This window comes from Aptenodytes forsteri, unplaced genomic scaffold (assembly GCF_000699145.1).
Source record: "Aptenodytes forsteri isolate BGI_AS27 unplaced genomic scaffold, ASM69914v1 Scaffold109, whole genome shotgun sequence".
NCBI lineage: Eukaryota > Metazoa > Chordata > Aves > Sphenisciformes > Spheniscidae > Aptenodytes > Aptenodytes forsteri.
Genome location: NW_008794431.1, coordinates 2693802 through 2702608, shown reverse-complemented (window position 1 = coordinate 2702608; position 8807 = coordinate 2693802).

Sequence of the window (8807 nt, the reverse complement as noted above, 5' to 3'; positions counted from 1 at the left end):
TCCCCCCCCCCCCCCCCCACCCCCCCGCCCCACACAACCCCACCCCCCCCCCCCCCCCCCCCCTTGCTTCTGGTGATGCAAAAAGGCGAAAAATCATTTTTTGGAGGCTGCTGAGAGCACCGGGGCTTTGCTGGAGCCAGCGTCCGCTCCCAGCCGGAGGGACGGGGAGCAGCCCCGCACCCTTGCCTTACGCCGCCTTAATATAGCGACCCTCGAGCTTTACAATTCGTGGATCCTTACAAACCATTGGAAACGTGGACCTTAATATGGAAGAAAATAGGCTAGACCTTGCTCCTGGACACCTTTAGGAGGCCCCTTGTGAAGCCCCCTCCACCCACGACAAGAAAGGGAGAGGTCTCCTTTGTTTTGGCTGCGTGATAGCAAGCAAGGGAAGGATGTCCATGAAAATTTGCTCCCCTTGGAGCTGACCGCATTCTCTATGATAAGGCGCTTTTCCATTAACTGTTGGATCGAGGTCTTTATGATTACTAAGTAGTGCCTTCATTTTAGCACGGCTCTGCGTGGTTTCACATACCAGGTGATTGAAGTATTGTGGAGTACACACTGAATATGTACAACACTGAATATGATACAACAGAGTGATTTAGGGCCCTTCAAGGAGCGTCCCGGGATTCTTTGTAGGAGCAAAATGAAAAATTAAATAAATTCAGTAGGTATACTGAAGAGCTTAGAAAAACAAGTCTGCCTGCTTCTGAAAACCAGTAGAACAAGTTTGAAGAACCTTTGGAAGCAGTGAATTACAAATTTGCAAAGCAATTGGGAGTGGGGGAGAAACAGAAATAAGATTAGTAGTAAGAAAAAGTTGTGGGGTTGTTGTTTTGGTTTTTTTTATTTAAGGTTTCTTACTTGGTTGGGTTTCTTTAACCATGAACTTTAAGCAAATAGTCTTCTCTAGGCTTTTTTTTTTTTTCCCCCCAGCTGCACCACCCTTCCATTTTGAAATGTTGTGGAAAGTCAAGACTTCCAAAACTGATGCTAATACAAGTTCCAAGAGACTTTGAACTGTAGAAATCTTTTCTTTTTTCTTCTTTTTTTTTTTTCTTTTAACAGTAAAGGAATAGAGGCAGGTAACATTTGGAATGATGGAATTGCAGGTCTGGTCAGCTGACTTGGCTAGAAACAAAACAGAGGTTGACAGAGGGAAAGAAATCGTAAAAAACCCACCAGAAATAATTGCAGATTCAACACCTTAAGAGGCAGATCTTAGGCACAAACATTAGGCTGGTAGATGATCCAAGGAAAAATAAAAAAGGATGCAATTGGACAATGGTGAGACCCAGGGGAAAGTGCAGCTTCTGCTTTTCTGATGACCAAGACACAAATGAAAACCAATTTACCTGAAAAGGTGCTGTCAGATTTCACAACGTCTGATATGAATATACCGCAGCAGGAGGAATAATAGCATGGTTTGCTAAAATCAGAGACATTTAAATGTAATCACGATGGAATTTTAGATAGTAATTGTAAAAATACTAACCTTTCCATGCTAATACATAAATCCTACAACCGAACAGATGAAATAATTTGATTTTAGCATCGGACAGAGGACACAAAATAACTGCCCCCACAAAACTAACCTGTGGGTACTGCATCTGAGCAAAGCTTCCCTTCCGGATATCACTTCTACAGCTAACCTGAGGAGCGTTAAGTACTTGTGGGAATGACAAGGGGAAGAAGGAGAGGGGAAGGGAGGGGGGAATAGAAGTAGGAAGAAGATGCGCCAGGCCTCCAATATAATTATACCCTTATCACCGGTAGGATTTTTAGTCTTTCGTTCAGAAGAAGGCAAAATATTGCAAGATCCGAAGTATGACCTGCACGCTTCTTTCCAAAAGGACGTATGTACGACCTAAAGGTGAAGGTTGGTAGTGGCCTTGCATTGATCCCCCTGAATTACTATTAGGAAGCAAAAGCATATAGACGCTTTCGATGATAAATCCTGTTGTTTTTTTTTTTAAAAATCCTAAGAAAAGTTCAAAGGGTTAAAAAAAAAAAAGATTGTCATGAACTAAGAGGCACAGCCGCTTAGGCTGGGATCTTTCATCTGTACACAAAAAACTAAGACCCTGAAGTCAACCTTCAAAAGCAAGGAAGGCATTTTGTTATCAAGTTTATTTGCATAGTACCTCCTATATATATATAACATGACAGCTTAGATGACATCATCCTAGTGAATTATTATAGCTAAGGGTCAGATATTACTGATACAATTGTGCAATGTTGTAGTTAATGAGACAGTATCAGGATAAGAACGAAACCTTATTTTGTGGTTTTGTATAACTTAGTTTGACATAGATAGCAAACCAACCATGATATAATTGGATGCAACCTTGCAGGCTACAAGACTGACAGATAAGACCTAAAAGAGACACAAAGAAGATGAAACGGATCAAAATTGCCTACCTGAAAAAAACCTCGCTCTTCTTTTAGCTTCAGTGGTCTGAAGCTGTAGTAACCTTGTTGCTTAACCTGAGCCACGCTGCAGCACCCGGTTTTAAAATATGATGGGAGGTGTGTGTCATGCATGGTTTTAGGTACAGTTTTATGCTTACTTAAATACTAGTTAAGGCTAAGAAAACGAGAAGAAACTTTTAGTAAAAAGATTGCACAAAAAGTTGTAACGTTACGAAGTCTGCGCCGACACTGAAAAACCTGAGGGGGTGCGTTAAACAAAAATCTGTTACGCTTTCTAAATGATTCGCCGCACCTTTTTCAGAATATTAGAAGAGACTATTACGTGTTTTTCAATTATTTTAACAGTTTCAAGATGATGTTATTTGGATATGAAAGTAGTCAATCCTGATGGGCAAGAGGACGTAATTGATTACAGCGAGAAAGGCAGCATGAGGCTGATACTTAAAGTCATTAAAATCTGAGCCGTCATATGCACGTGTAAACTTTTGTTTGCTTTGTATGTCGTTTGGAGCGCTGTTATCAGTTTGTCTCTCTTCTGTTCCGTGCGTGACTCAGACCCGCTGCGGGTCCCGCGGTCCGGGTGCACGCACGTTCCAGCCGGTTTGGAGCCGGCTCTGCATGCGAAGGGAGTGGAGCTGCAAATCCTTGCGAGCTTGTAGCGTCTTTTGGTGAAGCTTTTGGTAGGCAGTGATTTACATCCAAAAATAATTGCAAGGGTGGGCCTGAGGCGTGATTATCTACTTAAACATGTAGTAGTCATTTTAACTACTTTTCTAACTTTAAGTTACTGATTTTCATGCATAATTATGTATTAATTCAGATACTTTCATTCTCTGACAGGTAAAATTAGTGAAGTTGATGGTAAATAAAGATAGTGTAGACTTAGTATAACAAAAACATTAACATAAGAATTTTATAATTTCCCAAGCAAATAGTGGAAGTCTTATCACATGAAATATTTAGGCAAAGGCATTTCTCTGATACTGATGTTTCAGGTCTCGGTCCCCAAATCTGTCTAGGGTGAGATGCACTTTCATCTTGGGCCTCTCAGTATCATATAAGATGCCTCCACAAAATCATCTGGAAGTCCCGTACGTGGGCGGCCCGTGTTCAGCCTGGCATCCGCTGCAACGTTTGTGGGTCCCTTTCGGCAGGGCTGCCACCCCACTGGTTGCTTCTCAGCCTGGGGAGATGCCTGGGGTTGCTCTGTCCCACGCACAGAGCTCTGCACCTCTCCTTACTGAACTTCACGAGGTTGCTGCCAGTCCGGTTTTGAAATTCAGCAAGCTCCCTCTGGACTGAAGCTTGCCGTTTGCCGTGCCAGCGACTTCACCTGTGTAGCGCAATGCCCTCCACAAGTTGCACTCTGTGTCATCATCCAGGCTAGCAATGAATATGCTGGAAAACATCAGCCCCCGGCATTGATCTTGGAGCCCCCCGCTAGTCACTGGCTGCCACATGGATGTTGCGCCGCTAGTTGCCATTCTCTGAACCAAGCCGTGCAGCCAGTTTCCAACCCACCTGATCGTCCATTCCTCCCGGCCGTAATTCCTCAGCTCCTAAATGAGAATCCTACAGGGGATGTCAAAAGCCTTGCTAGGGTCCGGTTAGATCACATTGACCATTTGCTGGCCATCCGCAGAAGTCATAGTCAGTTGTGCTGGTAAAGCACAGTTTGCCTGACTACTTTGTCACATACTTGGGAATGGACTCCAAGAGGATGTGCTTCATGAGCTCCTCAGAAACTGAGGCGAGGCTGACCATCTAGTTCCCTGCATCCTCCTTCTTGCCTTTTTTAAAGAGGAACATAATGCTAGGTTTGGGGTTTTTTTCCTAGTTATCTAGGACTTCCCCTCATCTTTGTGATTTTCAATAGATGAAGGCAATAGTATTCTTTTACATAAGAATATAGCTAGGAAGTATAATAGTTCCTTTCAGCTCCTTCCTCAAGCCTTCCTCATTACCCAGTAATTTGGGTAGGAGCACTATCTATCCCATCTATTGAAACTGGATCTTTGTGAACAAAGGACGCAAGAATGATTGAGCTGAAGCAAAATTGAACAAAAGATCCTGGATAGGATAATGCGGTGGCTGGAACACTTGGCCAGGAGAGGAGGGAGCTGTATTCTCATTCCCCCTGAAAAGGAAATTGCTCCCATTTCCAGGCTGACGGCATTAATTTCTAGGTCATTACAGAACTGCCACCACAACATATTCTAGTTGCACTTTGCTAGAAAAATGGCTGCTGTGCTTTGGGTTAGAAAAGGCAATTATCTGCTCCTTGATTTGAAGAGGGCCAGGATCTGTGCCCTCTTTCAAATAGCAGCATCTGTCCTGTAGCCACAGAAAAGGGAAGGGAGGAGGTTTGCATCCACGTATCCTCATCCTTTGTGCAAATACGTATGTGCATTGAATACCCCAGCAATGGTGGATGGTCATTTCGTGGCTTAAAAACGGAATCGAGACGAGCTCAAGAGACCTGCTGCCCGTGCCTGGAAAAGATCGTGGGTGGGAAGAGAAGGCAGGCAGGGAGAAGCACCCGTACTGCCTGGCTCAAGACACTTAACCAGCTGGCAGCTCACCCTCCTCCGCATCACAGGAGCAAAGAGGCAGGGCAGGTAGGCCTACCCGAGCTGGAGTATCAGCAAGAAGTAATACATCAAAGTACTGCCAAGCTGAGCTGCCAAAAACAGAGCGAAACACAGCAGCAGTGTTGCAGATACCATAATTATATGAATGCCTGGTAGCTTGGGTATCCTTTGTATCACGTGTAGTTATAACTGTGATTGTATCTACTGCTGTGTGATACTATCATCCTAGCAGTACAATTGCTCATCGCTGTTACGCTGTCAAGAAAAATGCTTCTCCAGATGGCTATTCAAAATAGGAGCCCAGTTTAAGTGCTCTGAATTGCTTCTGGAGTAGCCTTTTTCTTCCTCTCTCTTGACATGAGAGTACTGTCCTCCCAATGTAGGCACCAGGATTGTACACTAAATTTAGCCAATAGGCTAGGAGACGCTTCTGTGCCTCTTGGGCAAAACCCCAGGCATTGGTTTTCAAGATATGCTGCAGCATTTTTTTTTTTTTTAATCCGCACAGAACTAGGAAGAGATGAATCTTCTATTTAATAATTGATGCTCAACTTCTGATACTTACTGGGCATGGGTTTAGCTGGATGTCTGGAAAATGCATCGCAATTTTTAGGCAGCTAAACAAAAAAAATCCAAAATGACTGCTTTTAGCGTCTAAGAAATGCGTGTTGATGTAGTGCTCTGGAGTGCTAGAGTCTGTCCAGCCTGTGTCATTCTAACCTTGAGTATTACTGCGTATACAGGAACATGAATATACTTCAGCTTCCTCCTACCTTGAAGTAACACGTTCCCCAGTATTTGTGCAATATGAATTATGGTATAACATTGCTGTTCTGTTTAATAACAGTTGACAGTGCACAAGGCCAGTCAAAATTAATAATAAAGTATAATATTCTGGAAAACAGGTGCTGCAGTTGATAACTAGTTCTGTTGGATGAAAATGTATGAGGAACTGGGAAGAATTTAAATGTCGTTAAATGATGGCATGAAAATGTCTATGGAGTGGAAAGAAAAAAATCTGTAGCAGTAAGCCTTAGAGAAAATTAAATCAAGAAAGTGACTTATGTGAGTTGGACCAGAAGTATATTCAGTATCATTCTCAGACCGGGTATAAAAAAAGATAGTCACTTGCCTAAGAATATAATACTTTTAAGAATAATCAGAATTACTACAATAACAGAAGACTTTATGCTGGTGCAAGATTTTGTGTAAAAAATATTTTGTTAGATTTCACTGTGAGAAATGAGTAAGCTGTAAACTTTGGGAAATTTTGTGTACAAGTAGCTGAAGTACATACTATATATTCCTCATGTAATCTCACTGTTTTCATCAGTTTGTGTTATGAGCAGTGTCTGAATGCTTGCCCTGACCTGCTCTGTGGTCTTGAGCAACTCGTGTCACTTTACCTGCTTCTATTTCCCCATCAGTACAACAAAAATAGTAAATCTTTCCTATCTCCTTTCCATGCCTGGTCAAATGGCAAGCTAAAGCAAGATTTGCCAAAATATTTTCTACCACTTCAGTAACACAAAGTAGCCATAAACTTGCTCTAACTGGCTAAGTTTGACTGTGTCATTGAATCAGCATAAACTATCCAAGCTAAATGGTAAGTAATAAATCGGCAAAAAGTATTTTGGTTTATATGCTCTTCCAAACTTCTGCCCTAAGCCTATAGTAGCTCATAAGCTTTTATGCGAGAAGTCATGCTGATGTATTATAAAGAGTCAATTTAGCTCAATTTCTCTCCGTGTAGTTTACCCTGTCTCAAGACAGTTTCTTGTTATTTGTGAATTCATGCATTTTAAACTCTGTACTGCAATCCTTATGCAGGCAGGCTGCCCATTTGACAGAATCCCCCAGGTCAGTGAGCACTTGCTGTTGCACTTCTGCTGTTTTTCTGAATTTGTGGGTGCTCCGTGAGTCATCGTTTTAGAAGTGAGAAAGTGGCAGGATTTAATTTTGCCTGTCCTTTTAAACAAGCTTCACCCGAACAGGGAGCAGCCCACTCCATCTGAAGCTGGGTAGGCATCCTACCATACCTTGTGTTAGCTGCAAGACTACTACATCTATCAAACGCAAATTTGGTTTTATCTATAAGCTGAGCTTCCAGAGTTACCAGCATTTTGGAAAATAATATGGAATGCAATCATGCCCATCTTTATTCCTTAACATAAGGCATGCTTAAAATAGCAAATACAGATCCTCCTCCTCTTACGAGGAGACTCAAGTAACGCCAAGCACGTCCAAGAGCTCAGCGAGAGCACTGGAGGAGCCAGGAGCAGAAGAGAGCAAGCTCGGAGCTGTCTTGGTGGCCCTTGCTGGCGACATTGCTCATAGGGTCACAGGGCAGCTCTGGCCTTTGCCCTGCCCAGGCTAAGGCAGGGAAGAAGAGGGCGAAACACTGCTTCAGCATCTTCCACCGCTGCACTGATGTCTATTTGAAAAGTCATACCCATTGCCTGTAGAATTATTTTTATACAAATAATCAGCATAATCCTAAAAAAAATTGTAATAGAAACTTTTTTTACAGGCTGGGGCCACTGAAATGTTAGAGGCGCTCAGAAAATGAAATTATTTGTGACAAATTGTAATCAACAGGGATAAAGATACAAGAGATTTTTTCATCCGTTTCGCTGCATCTATGAAATCACTTGATTAGTCCTTTTCTAACATTTCTAAACACAGAAAATACATAGCGAGATGATGAATTTTTAGAGCATATTTTGGGTAAGTTTTCTTAGATTAATTGCAGATCTTCTGGATCTAGAAGAGGAAGCTAAAATATATTCCTAGAAATGTCCTATTAGACTTTGAAAATAAAATAAGACAAATTAATGTTTTTCAATTAACAGCATTTGCATTTTGTATGGAAGTGAATTTAGTTTGATCATTAATGTCCTTTGATAAGCATAATTTCATTCACTTCCCCTAAATAAGAAACTCGCTCTATCTTGCATCTTCCAGACTACCTCTTCTAATGGATTTTAAAAATCCAAAGTAATTCCTTTTATAAAGGGAATAAAGAGGAAAGAATCGAATTATGTTTCCTCACGCAACACAGTAAAATGACTCAAAACTTTAGACACATACTGGAAGAGAAGATTCTTATTAAAGCAACTAACTTTTCCACTTGCTATTTTCCAACATGACAAAATTGGTGTTTTATGGGCTAAAATTTAGTTTGGCACATCATAATAATAAAATTAGATTTTTCTGCACCTACCAAACACAGAAGCCACATGGTTTACTTATACTTTACAAGCTGAGGGTAACTCAGGAGAGATTCAGAAAGTACATAAAGTTGATTCAGGGCAGATACTAACTTGGGATATTAAATGGTATCTGTAGAAATTCACGAAACCCACTGTTCTCCGAAGGGCAATGCCTGCAGATATGTAGACAGCATCGGTGAAGATGCATGCAGAGCTGCACTGAACACTGCAGTATGAAATAGAAAACGCGGGTAGCTTTCCTCCACAGAAGCAGCAGTTGGAGCAGGAGAATATTCTTTTCTGTGCCTGTGAAGCGTGCAGTAAGCCACTGCAACCTAAATAATAGTAATAAGACCAGTAACAGCAACAGCTTCCACAAATACCCGCTTTTACAGTAATTGGCAAAAAGTTCTCCTAAATTGACAGGCAGAGACTTTTCCAAATGGGTTGGATTTCAGTGGCGTTTGTTGTGGACCAGTCGGTGTACCGGGAACCTGGAAAAGAAACGTGGTGAATGCTTCGAAACAGCTCTTCAGCAGCACTGAGTGTGGTGGTATGTTACTGAGCA